A 12,910-nucleotide genomic window follows, 5' to 3' on the forward strand; every position below is an offset into this window, starting at 1 on the left:
GGAGCAAAACCCTGAGGCATGGAGGCTCTGTGCATGCCTTCTGTTTGCCCTTCCTCAAGCTGTTTTATTTCCATCACCCAGAAACATAAAGAAAATGGGAGGGGAGAAGGCAGCCGAGGGCGAGCAGTGTACATAATTCATTATCAGCCACCTCTGCTCAGCTGCATAATTCATTCTCAGTGATGTCTTCCTGCTCCAAACAAGCAGCACTTGGGCTTGCTGGCCGAGTGCAGGCTGTGGCCACGTGAGCCCTGGCGATGTATTTGGAGCAGGAGCAGGCTCATGGGCCCCTGGGTCCGTCCTCGAGAGCCCTTAGCATGCTGCAGGGAGAGCTGGGCTTCGCTCCGGGAACACAGCTGGAGAAGGAAGCCTCTACAGGTGGAGGCGGCACATGTAGTACTAGGTGAGGCTGGGGTGCCTGGCAGTGGGCAAGGTAGAAGCCAGGGTCTTACATATTACATGCTGCAGGGGACTGGCATGGACTGGTGTCAGTTGCTCTGTGGCATCCCCACATGAAGGCAGAAGTTGGTGTCTGGGCTGTCCTTCAGTGGCAGCCCATGCTGCCTGGGAAGATACCATGGCAGGGAGTTTGAATTCCAGAGTGGAGCTGGGGAGCTGGGGGTCACTCTGCAATCCCGAGGAGGAGAAGGTGGAAGTCTGGGGCAGCTCTAAGCAATTTCTCCTGTGTGCTGGCTGGGTGAAGCTGGTGCCCTTTGCAGAGCAGGATTGCTGCTTCAGCAGGTGGAGGAGCCTCTGCTGCCCGTCTGCTGCACAGCTCAATCCACAGAGCCATTAATAACAGTGTGGGAACAGGAATTCAGCAAGTGCCCGTGATTAATTAGCTCATCACAGGCAGTTAATGGCCAGCCTGCTCTTCTTGGCCCTGTGGTGCAGGTAATGGAGTAGACCTCACTTCTCACTGGGCTAGGTGCAGCCCTCTCTACCAGGAACGATGGGCAGAATTTGCAAGCTGTTATGATGCACTGCTAATAGGTATTTGGTGAGATTATTTTTTCAGATGCTGGGGGAGTAGATCTGTAAGGGGACTTACTAGTTGTTGGAGCCAGGTACCCAACTCTCTGGCAGGGACCCAATCTAATGCCACCTTTTCTTTCCCTAGCAGTGGCATTATCCCACAGCTTTCCTGCATTTGGAGTGCTCCCTCTTACTGAGGTTGAGTGACTTCTTCACACATACTGTGCGTGTGTCAGCACTTTCTAATGAATTAACGTGTAGAAATTCAGGTACCATCTACGCTGCGGCAGGCACAGGGAGTGACAGAGCTGTGCAGTAACGAGGACGTGCAAGCAAGGCTGATTTTTTGAAATCTAAGTGGGATGAAATGACCCGTTGCACAGGCGGCTCTGCCAGGCAGGGGCTGAGCTCCACCAAGTGCAGAGCATCGCCTCTGTCCTAGCTGCTTTGCATTAAGGTAGGAGAAGGAAGAGCTTTAACGGGAGTGCAAGGTATTAAAATTAAATTGCGCACATTCATGTTGTTTGGTCAGCATGACACAGCCCAGGCTGTGGAGTTAACGTGATGGGACTGGGGCTGCTGCTGTGGCAGTAAGAGGAGCAGTGCAAGCCTGTTGTCCTGTGCCCTGAAGGGGAACATGATCCCCTTCAGGGACCTTCTGTGACTGCTGCAGTGTTGGCTATTGTGGCAGAAGTCAAGCGTGTTTGGAAACCCCTGTGCTCCAGACTGGAACTTCTATCTCCAATTTCAGAGACCAGTGAAAGCCTCCTGAACGACATCCCCTTTCTAATGTCCAGGATTGCCACCATACATCTCTATTAAAGGCTTCCAGGAGAGGCCAGACTATTGATTTTGCAGAATGTGCTGTATCTGCTGTTGAAGGCAATGCTGTGGTTAGGTGTGCAGAGATCCAGCCACATGGAGGCACTCGTGAAATCTGTGAGTGCCTTACCTCAGCACAAAACATCCTGAATGTCTGATGAACACCTTATGTATGCCAGACTTGTGGCCTCTCTGAGGAAAGCTCATATTGAGAGCATCTGTGCTGGGAGCAAGCAGGGTGCTTTAGTGGCTGGGCCATGGCTTTGCTCTTGCTGATCACGTGAAAGATCACATTAACCAGAGATGTTTTCAGCCCTCTAAGACCTTTTGCCAGACCCAGAGGCTGGCTTTAGTCTTCTGGGACAAGTGCCCACTCTCCTAAATCCTCAGCAGGTTGCTCCTGGAGCTGTCTTGTGAAGTCTTGTGCTCATATTCTGCCCCCCAATCCTTCTTTCCCAGAGGCAGGCACGTCAGGGAAGGCTGTGCACCCTGCCTTATGGAGGTAGTGGTGTACCAGATCAGGAGGACAGGTATTTTATCTTGGTTTTCCCTCCCCTATCTGGCAGCCCCTAGCATTGCTCACTGTTTGTGAAGCATTGTTGCTCTTTCCCATACAATACACGTGTTTTTGCAGGAGTGTAAATTACTCCTATCCAGTAAGCCTTTTATGAAACACTTTTCTTCCACACAGTGAAGAAAAATGCAACTCAAGTTGGTAATTAAATGTTTACTGTTAAGTACTTTATATATTATATACTATAGATCATTCCATCCATTAAACAAACCATTTAACTCCCCTCAACAGCATTATTGTCTATTATTAGGTTAATCAGCATTCACATCCTGTAACTTTGCATTTCTATCTAATTAGCCTTTCTTTCTTACTTCATATTTCTATTTAATTAAGCTTAGCATCAGAGCTGAATTCCCTGTGCTCAGCACTAGGAGAGGACTTGGTCCTTTCAATGCCCAGAGGGGCTGAGAGGCCCAAGTTTTAAGTGATCTCCTTGGATATCTGCTAAGGTTTTCTTCCCTGAGTCAGTCCCTGGTTTAACTCTAGAGAAATTTGTGTCCGTGTAAGAAGCTGTAGTTTTGACACCTTCCTGATTATCTGAGATTACTGAAAAGGTCCCCTATGCGTGGTGGCTGCAGCTGGTGTAAGCGTGCTGCAATGACTGCGTGGAGCATCATCGCTCCAGCAGAAGGACATGGTGGGTTTGCTGCTTTTGCCTTTGCCTCCAAGTCTGCCTGGCCCCATGGACATTCTGCTAACAGGTCACTGGCAAATTTAGCATCATACAAATGATTCTGTGTGTGGCAGCCCTGGGTAAAGGCGCTGAGAGTTCGCAGTGCTGGGAGTCTGATAGATGCCTGTTGAAAACTCACCTGTCCTGTCCCTGAACCAGTCTAACCTGCTGTTAATGCACTGTCTTAACCACTTTAACCTTAAGTTAATCTTGCTTAACAGTTAGTCGCTTTTCATTACTATCCACACTGGCATTTGGGTGAAACCTTTGTGAATCCATGGCAGTGTTAGTGACTGACCTGGTGTCCCCTCAGATGACGACCTCACACTGAGCCAGTTTGTGCTACTGCGTATAGCACCGATGTGACAGAGGGTTTTGGCACCTTTTTCCCTGCAGTGAAGGCAAGTTTTTTTTCACCAGAAAAGAAGAAACACTGAAAACAAGTCAAAAAGAGGTTCATGGGGTTTTAAATGTGGAGCATGTCATCTCACTGGAGGAGGTTTCATTCAGGTATGTGGTGGGTAAGGAGTTTATTTTCTTCCTGGCTGGAAAGCCAGGGAGTTTGTGTTGTGAGGGTCTCACACTTCATTCTGAATGTTGGGGTAAGCGTCAGCATCTGGGAATAGGTCGTATCTTGCCTGACCAGGGCAAAAAAGTACATGCTGGTGCTCTTCCACTTGCTCACAGGCTCTGGCTGTGGGCGACAGCCTGGGGCTGGTGAGACAGGACATGATACTTGCCAGTGCATGGGGCTGTCAATGAGCATTGGTTTTATATGTAACTCTGTGGGCCTCATTTGACAAACCTTGCAGAATTGCTCAGGCTTTGATCTCCAGAGGGATGCACTTTTAACTGCTGTGTTAGTTAGCTGATGGCACTGACCCACGAAATGGTTGAATACGAGGAGGCTGTGATACTGTGCACCAAGCTGTGTGAGGCTAGGCTGGGTTTTGAGCGCTGTTGTGACACTGAAGCTCATATCATGCCTGCTGATAACATGCTCTTTTGGCATAAACGTGTGCTCTGTTCTCTCAATCCCTGAGCCCTGGGGCCTGCTACAGGAGGCTGTCAATTGTAATCTCTTCCCCTCAGACATTTATGGGGATACCCAAGGCACCCGATCTGACAGCATCACTGGAAAGCAGATTAAACAGCAGGCAGGGAACACCTTGCTTGTCACCACTTAGCATCCAAGCTGCAATGGCTTTGAGGAATTGTCTGGGCCCCTCCAGAGTCCCTGAGCAGCTCTTTTTGCTAGTACCAGTCCAGAACAATCAGCAAATTGAGTTCTTTTTATTAACTTTAAAAGAAGACATTAGCCTCAGCCAGGAGAATAAAACCAATTTATGAGGCAATTAGCTCTGCAAAAACATTTCAGTCTCCCCAGAGCAGCCATCTGAGGAGCATCTTATTCCAGCTGCACAGCTTCTTCCAGCCTTGGGTTTACAGCACACTCCATTTATCATAAATAATAATAATGTATAAAGAAATGGTTTCCTGATGTGTGTGTGAGACAGCCAGGAAGGTCTTCTCTGCCTGAAACTAGACTGTGTTGCTGGCTTCCTCCTTTCAGGTGCTGATCCTGTGGCCTGTTACTTGATCATGATTCATTTTGGTGCTCAAGCCCTTTATAGGCAGTATTACCTTACGTGGGCTTTTCATGGGATCTGCGACAGGGTTAGTTGCAATCCAAAGAACTTGAACTACATGAAGAGGCCACAGAAGTGGACTTAGAGAGCTCTGCATTTTCCAAGCCCCTTTGCAGGAATTGCAGCTTTCTCAATCCACAGGAATTGCCTGTTAATGCTGGAAGTTTGGGCAAAACCCAAAAATGGGGTCTTCCTCCGCCATTATTGTCTTGATCATGTAAATTCTGGATGATGAATGTGGATTGGAGCTGACACAAAAGTTTGATTTGCTACTTGTGGGCTAGCCTGAGACTTCCAAATTTGCCTTAAAAGCAAATTGACATGAAAAGTTAAAATTCAGTTTCAATGAGCTGATGCAAAATATCATTCTGCCAAAGACAGAATTCCTGTTTTCTTATTTTGCTCTTTCAACTTTTCCATTTTATTATAAACATCTGTTTCCTGATTTTAATTACATGATGACGTTGTGGAAGTGAAAACTGTACTATCAAACCCAGAACACTAGACCATAACGTCTTTACGACAAATATTCTCAGCAAAGTTAGTGAAGTTCTACAAAACTTTATGATTCTGTTAAAGCAACATTTTTTGACATAAGGTGATGCAGCTGGAGAAGTGCTGACCAGCTTTTTTGGCTTATGAAAGGAGCACTCAGGAGAAGAGCCCCAGGCTCGCATGGTTTTCACCCCCATCAGCAGGAGGGAATCCTGTAGGGATTGGTGTGCTTCAGGAAACCTAAAGGGAAAGAAAGTGCCATTGCCTGCTCAATTAGATGTGTTCATATTAAAATAGCCAGAAAAAGTAAGGGCTAAACCCCAAGCTTTTCCATATGAATCAGGATACCTCAAAGACAGTTTCCTACGGAGACTTTTCAGGTGTTAAAATTGGGGCTGTCGTTACCCCTGTTTCTCTCTGAGCTCTGTTTCTGTATCTCAGGAAGGATGTACTCAGCCCTGAAATGCAATAGTCTTTATATTTCTTAGGCTAAAGAGCATGAAAGGGCAGGGAAAAATTGATGAAGGCCAATGTTCAGTCACAACCAGCACCAGTCCTGTTGGTTGCTGTGACTCCTGGATACAGCCCTGGGTACAGCATAGGAAGCACAAATCCCAGGCAGACCTTCCCAGCCTTGAACGTCCACTGCTGCCTTTGGTCTCTGGATTAAAGACCTCACAGGACCACTAGCTCAGACGCAGTGGTGCAAGCCCTCAAGGAGCGAGCTGCCTGGCAGGGGACCATGTGAGGGACCTAGCACATTTTCACAGCACATTCCAGTACAATTTCCAGTTGTGCATTTGCCTCATACTCCACAGGGCAGATTAAGTGTGGGATTTACAGCTGCTTAAAAGTACTGCTATCAGTAGCTTGACCAGCCCAAGTCTATTAGTGGCTTTGAAGGGATTTTTTTCTTCTTTATTTTTTAAAATCCTCTCCTGCCCCACTTCCTTCTCCATCATTGAGCTAAAGGTCTGGTTAACATCTCCTTTGGAATAATTCTGCCTTTAAATTTTGATGACTCAGTGAGTGCAGCTGAGGCTTTTTAAAAGCTTTTAATTCTAAGCTTTGGGGGTTTTACACAGCTGGTTAAATCTGTAATGACTTTTCTTCATTCCCACTTGAACTTTCTACTGTTCTGGTGCTCTTTAACACCTGGAAGGCCTCATTTAGGTTCCATCAAAGCACTTGCACAAGGAGAGGAATGGTTCTTCTAATACCCCCTTTTTATTAATGCATGGATATATAAATGGTGTTGCCATTGAAGGGGTTGAGTATAGCCTGAAGAAGACACAACTTCCTAAAGTATTAGCTATCGTGACTGCATCATTCTGTATGGAGCCTGTAGCAACTGAAATGCTTTGTGTGTGTGTGTGATATACCACACAGATACAGCACTAAAGTCGTTCCTGCCTCTGCCTTCCCCAGGCCTGTGCATAGTATGGTTGATTTTACATCCAAGCGGTTTTCACATCTTAGTCTGTATGACCAGGGACGTGGATGCTTCAACAAGTTATTGCTAGCTTTAGAGGAAGGAGTGGACTCAGCCTAATTTTTAAAACTGAGGGCTTGGAAAATTTTAGGGTCAGGGCTGGTGCCAACCATCCCACTTGCTGAGCAGAAAGATCTTGAGCTGCAGAAAACAAAGTTATGCTCTTTATGGCTAAAGGTGAAGGGGTACATTGGCACAACAGGAGCAAAGAAAGGAATTTTTCAGCAGCTCTTCTCTGCAGGACAGATAGCCAGGGCAAGCCTCTGCAACATGCCGCTGCTGCTGACAGCCATGGGGTGTCTCACAGCAATGGCAGCCTTAAAGCACCTCTGCTTTGCCTGCCTTCAGGTGCAAGATAGTTACTAGGCTGTTGCTTGAATGGAAAAAAGGAAAAAAAAAAAAAAGCGAAGAAAATGGAAAGGAAGAGGGTGAATGAATACATTGTGTTGTACCTGGAAACCATCTTCTGTTATCTGTGTTGTAACATGCATCAGCTTTGATAGGTTGCTTAGTCTTCTTCTGGCCAGATATTCCTGTGCTGATGTACAAAAGCTGTCCCACTTTGATACTCAGTCATACAAATGCTAGCACTGCTGTAGCGGAAGCAGCTGTCAGCTGGATAATTGCACAGAGGCTGCTGGGTTTTCATACCGATTATGAAATGATTCAGACATCCTAGTGGGAGGCTACAGTGCAATGTTTGGGCTGGATTTTCAAAGATGTTTAGGTGCTGGAAGATTCAGATAAGTGCCTGTGGGGATTGACAATGCCTCTGTGCCTAAATCTTACTGTAATCATGGGTGTTTTGGTGTCAGAGCTGCCCAGATGCTTCTGGAAAGTCCCATTTTTAAGAAGAAAAGTTGGTAACATAGCTTGTGTTGTGGTGAGCTGGCAGCTACAATAACACCCAGTGCCAAGGTAGAGTAAACAAGATGAATGTATAATTTGATGTCCTTGTCATTGAAAAGAGGTTCAGATCAGATACCTTTGAAATATTATACATCATCTCTAAAGAAGGGTAGATGGGTCAGGAAAGAAAGTTCAGCTGGAGCAGGCTTTAGGAGAGCTGGCTTTGGTCCTTGCCCTGCCCCAGACTTGCTGCATGATCGCAGGAGGTCGTGGAGGCCCAGGCTCTTGAGAACATATTGTTGAGGCTGGTTTAGAGGTCTATCACCCCAAGTCCTATTTAGTTCATGAACAGGTTTTGATGGCCACTGGATCCAGTTTCCATTAAGAGTTCCTAACACGTTGATCTCTAGATGTTTGGATAAATTATGATTTTCTGTTACAGAAGATTTTACATCTGCCCCATTGCCCTGGTGTGCAGGGGGAAGCCCAGCCCCATGCCTGGGCTCAGCCTGACTGGGCAGGCAGCAGCACGAGGAGCCGTTTTCATGTGCAAAACCTGCCCTCAGAGGCAACCTGTCTGCACAACAGCCCTCTGTAGGAAGCGGCTGCATGTGGCATCTCTCACCAGTGCATTCAGGGGTTTTGCATTGAAGTGGATGTGGTGTTCCCTATGCTGGCACCTTCTGCTGTGGGTGCCTGTTGTGGGCCGAGGGTGATGGTTATTCTCTCTGCTGGCTGGTATTAGGCAGTAGCCAGGGGCTCCCTGTGGGATGAGATGGGCTTCTCATCTCTCACAGTAATACTTTTCTTGTTTTCTCAGCAAGAAACCTGTTACAAAAAGCCCAGTATCAAGCTAGGCTGATGTGTGTCTCCTAGGAGTTCATCTTCCTTTAGGGACGGGCTGGAAGAAACGTGTGTCTCTTGTAAATGCCATTGCAGAAGGGATAAAAAGTCTTTCAGTGTTACCAGAGACAGCACTGTATGATTTTGCTTCTTCAGATATGAGGTCACAGGGTAACAGGCTATCTTTAGCTGTCAGACATGGAGAACAAGTGATGCCATCCTCCTCTGATTTCTTTCAGACTTAATTCTTCTTTATGACATTCGGCTCCTGCTCTCTTGCTACAACCAGGGCTGCAGCTGGCTCAGGAGTTGGGCTTTGACAGGGGTGAGTCCTTGCTTGCAAATGGTTCCTTTACAGCTCTTGTAGGACTTGCTGCTACAGCGTTTGGGGCTTTTGCTATGAACCTGCTGCTGCCATCATGTTGCAGTTGCCTGCCTTCAGCAGAAACACCTCATGCAGATCTTAGTTCTGCATTTTGGGGGAAAAAAATCAGAGTGGGAGGGAGGCTGTGGAGCCCCAGCAAGAGGCATGCTCCCCACATCCAGCCTCATGCTGTGGCTGGAAATTGTCTTGCAGGTGTCACTGGTCCGTGGGATGGGATGGAGGGAAGCTAACAGGCCTTATCTCAGCTGGGGAAAAGAGCTCTGTAATTAGGATAAAGCCCTACAGCTGCCAGCTTTGTAATTTCTCTTCTGCTTTCTTACTATGGGGAAGCGAGTTGTGTTGCCTGCTCCTCAGAGTACAAAAGTTTTCTTGTCTGAGGCTGGATTATACCCAGGAGTGTGGTCCAGCCAGCCGTCAGCTAGAGAAGGGCAGAAGATAATGACAGCTGGGCAGGTTTTTCAGCCAAAAATAGACAAGGCTACCTTTTCCAATGAAAAGGAGGGAGATGAGGAGCTGGGGAGTGTGTGTTAGTCATTAGCATGGAGTTTAAAAGAACTGGCAGAGCCCTGTGTTTTGAAGTCCAGTTGGTAGCACTTAATAGCCCTGGCTTTCCACAAAACTCCCTCAGCCTGTTTGCAGTCACTCCCGGCAATGAGATTGGTAGATTTATATGATTTTAAGGGGGTACAAAAGAGTTGCTTTGCAGCTTGGCACCGTTTCCCCTTCATGGACTCTGTGACAATACAAATTTTGGTTGTGTAAAAGCGCCCAGGCTGCTGGACCAAAGTAGTCCATTCACAACACCCTGCGGTGAGCGAAAGCCACAGGACTGGTTATAACCGTGCTGAAAGGTAGCAAAAGAGCTGATCACACCAGGTACTTATAAAAGGACAGATTTATAGTACTGCTCTGTGCATTATAAAGAATATATATATATTATTTTTTTTCTCCTGAATTCAGCCTAATGTTAAAGAGCCAGCATGCTGATTGTTGCACAGGACAGGGTATCTCTGTGAACTGTTCAGGGTACGTGTGTGTGTTACTGACATGTTTGTGCAAGAGTGTATTTCTTCCTTCAGAATGGCTCAGCCCCTTTTGGGGAAGCAAAATAGTCCTCAGAAGGTAGCCAGGTCCCCTGGGAGCAGCGTGGCCTCTCAGCCATGGGGAAGTTGCAGGAGGCAGGCTGTGAGCAGGGACGGATGCATGAAGGGTGGCCCTGGCAGAAGGGGAATAGCACCCTGTGGGGAGGGAGAAGAGGTTTTATAGTGAAGGCTTAGATACAGCCACAGCTTGTAGATAAACACCCAGGTGTGGATAAGGACCTTTACGTCATGGTGTCAAGCAAAGCCTCCTTCCCTTAAACACTTTGTGTTACATCTTTTTTTGGAACTGCAGAATTTCTCCCTTTGAGGAAGGCTGGGAGGTTCAGCAATGGCTCTGTCAAATTTCCTTTTCACTTTCTGTCCATGCAGAAATGTGGATCTGGATTGATGGACTGGTGTTACAGCTGACACCTGACAGGCTTTTATCTAGACAGTGCAGATATGGGTGCAATGCCTGGTTGACATATTACTTGGATTTTAGGAATGAGATGGATCTGTTCCACTTCGATAACTTATTATAGAAGATGTCTATAGCTATGCTAACAGTATAGTACCTAGGAAGGGAGAGGAAAAGCACCTAAAGATTAACATATGTTTTATCTGGTGGTAGATACCTAACATAGACCAAAGTTGTCTCTGTTGACTAAAGAGAAACTGAGCTAGCTAGCTCAGATATAGATAGCGCCAGCAAGGTTGGCTGGGTTAGGTGTGGGGAGCTGAATCGCACCATGTTTAGGGCAAGCATGGTTTGAGTTCTCCCATGAGCCTAAAGGAGGATTGAAGTTTCCCCCGTTTAAATGGTGCCTCCACACTCTCTTAAGTATGTGCACTCTGACCGAGCAAGTGAAGAGTCATCCTAACTCTGTGGACACGTGACCAAAGCATGCCTGGTCTATCGAGATCTAAACCAATTTCAATCTGTTCTCCCTTCAGCCCTGTGGGTATCATTGGAGAAAGGTGACTTCTAATACTCCAGTTTACACTTTAATTCAGCCACCTGATATAAGACTAATGCTTGTTGATATTGAGCTGAAATTTGGTGTATGTCCCCACACATGAGTGATCACATCACAAGTACTGTCAGAGGACAAACTATCAGCCACGTGTGCGCTGGATTTGTGATACTGGATTGACTTTGCCTAAATGCAATATACATAGAGGGGCATCACCCCTGCTCAAGTCTCCAAAACAACCCAGTCCACAGACACAGATGTCAGATAGTCTTCAAACTATGAGCAGCCAGGCTGGGAGCATTGAGTATATCCATGCTGCTGCAAGTACGTGAGGACTGGAGTGTCATTCCCAGGGTCCCACACCATCTGTGGCTTTCACGGTGTAACTGAAAGGTGATGCAGAGAGAAAAGGAACTTGCTGAAGCCAGAAGAAATTTGAGAGCTTTTTTCGCACGGATACGGGAGCTGCTGCCTAAACCAGGTAACACGAAGATCCTGTTGCCTTATGCAGCAAAACCTCTTGCTCTGCCTTGCTGGGCTGCGTATCCGCAGGAACAGCTCAGGGTGGCAGTGCTGCCTTGTGGTTTGGACCGTTCCCTGCGTTGATTTCTTTTTCTTGCTGACACGCAGGGAGTTGTATCCCCAGAGTGAGCATCAAGAGTTTCATATGAAAAAAACCCACAGATGCAAACTGCAGAAATCTGTGTCCCGCCATGCTGGGTTTAATTAAGGGCACGCTGAAGAAGTCCCTGTTTGGTTACACCTCTCCACAGTCACGCTGTGTTGGAATTCAAGTGGCTTTATGGTAAGACTGAGTTTGGGCTCACATCTGGCAATATTAAATGACTTCCCTGTAGGAAAAGAAGGTTATTTCTATTTTGTGTTTCAAGTGACTATGTGTGCCAAACCCACGTTTCTGCTACAACTGGTGGAAAGAAAAAAATGCATAACCTCCTTAAGAAGCATCAGAAAGTACCAATGCAAAATGCTACACTATTGTTGGTTAGCACTGCCTCATCCCAAAGGAATGTGTAGCCTTTGAAGGACAGCACTTCATCTTGACATCATCTGGCTGGGAGGTAGCAGTGGCACATGGATCTGGTACAGACACAGCCTTGTCGTGTGCTGGTTGCTATTTCATTTGTGCTCTCAGCACTGACCTGTGTCCTGGGGATCATTGACAGTGTTTCATGCATTTGAAAAATGTCAAGCAGCTGATATATGGATGCAAAATCTGCCTTCTAAATAGGTTTCATTTATTTTATTTTCCTGTGCAATTCATTATCTATGAAATCTATTTATCTAATATAATCTACCTACCTGATTAGATACAGTTGTATAGAGGTGAAAGCAATGGGACATCCCGTTATTTCCTAGGCATGTCCACTTTATCCACCAAAAAATCATTGTCCAGCTTGATTTTAAGAATTTCCCTTATTTTTCCTGGATTTCCAGTGTACTCTCACTTAAGGTACTTATGCTGTACAGTTATCTTTACCCTGAACAGTGGATCTGCTGTGTGGATGCCCTGTGCTTTTTATGTGGAACCTGTGGCCTGTGCGCTTTAAAGCATGTGTATTTGTCCAGAGGCTCCCAGACGGTGATAAGGTTGCCCTCAGTATATATATGGAGATATAGAAATACATTTATGTATCTATATATGAATCATAAACCCAAACACACACACACATTTACAGTGGCTGGCTGTCAGTTTGGTGGTGGGGAATTTCAGGAGACGTGGTGGGAAGGTGACCTGTCGCAGGCATCCTGCTGCATGGCAGGGCGTGTAAGCCAGTACGTATATACAGCTGTGTCCTTCCTCTCTGTAATGCCTCACTCAGGATTATTCCAGCCTCAGAGGTAATATCCCATCCTGGCTCAGTGGCAGATTTAAGGCCCGAAATACCCTTGAAGCTTTGTTGATTTGGGAAGAAAATCGTCTCCACGTGTTCTAGGCAGCATTGGGGCTTTCCCCGACCTTTGGCAATGCCCAGGGCAGTTAGCTGGCTTTTGAATCATGACTTCTGCTGCTCATCCAGCCAGAGGCTTCCCTCGCCAGCTCCTTTCCCCTTGCTGTGCTTTGGATCTGCTCTTTGT

This window comes from Falco peregrinus, chromosome 8, assembly GCF_023634155.1.
Source record: "Falco peregrinus isolate bFalPer1 chromosome 8, bFalPer1.pri, whole genome shotgun sequence".
Classification (NCBI taxonomy): Eukaryota; Metazoa; Chordata; class Aves; order Falconiformes; family Falconidae; genus Falco; species Falco peregrinus.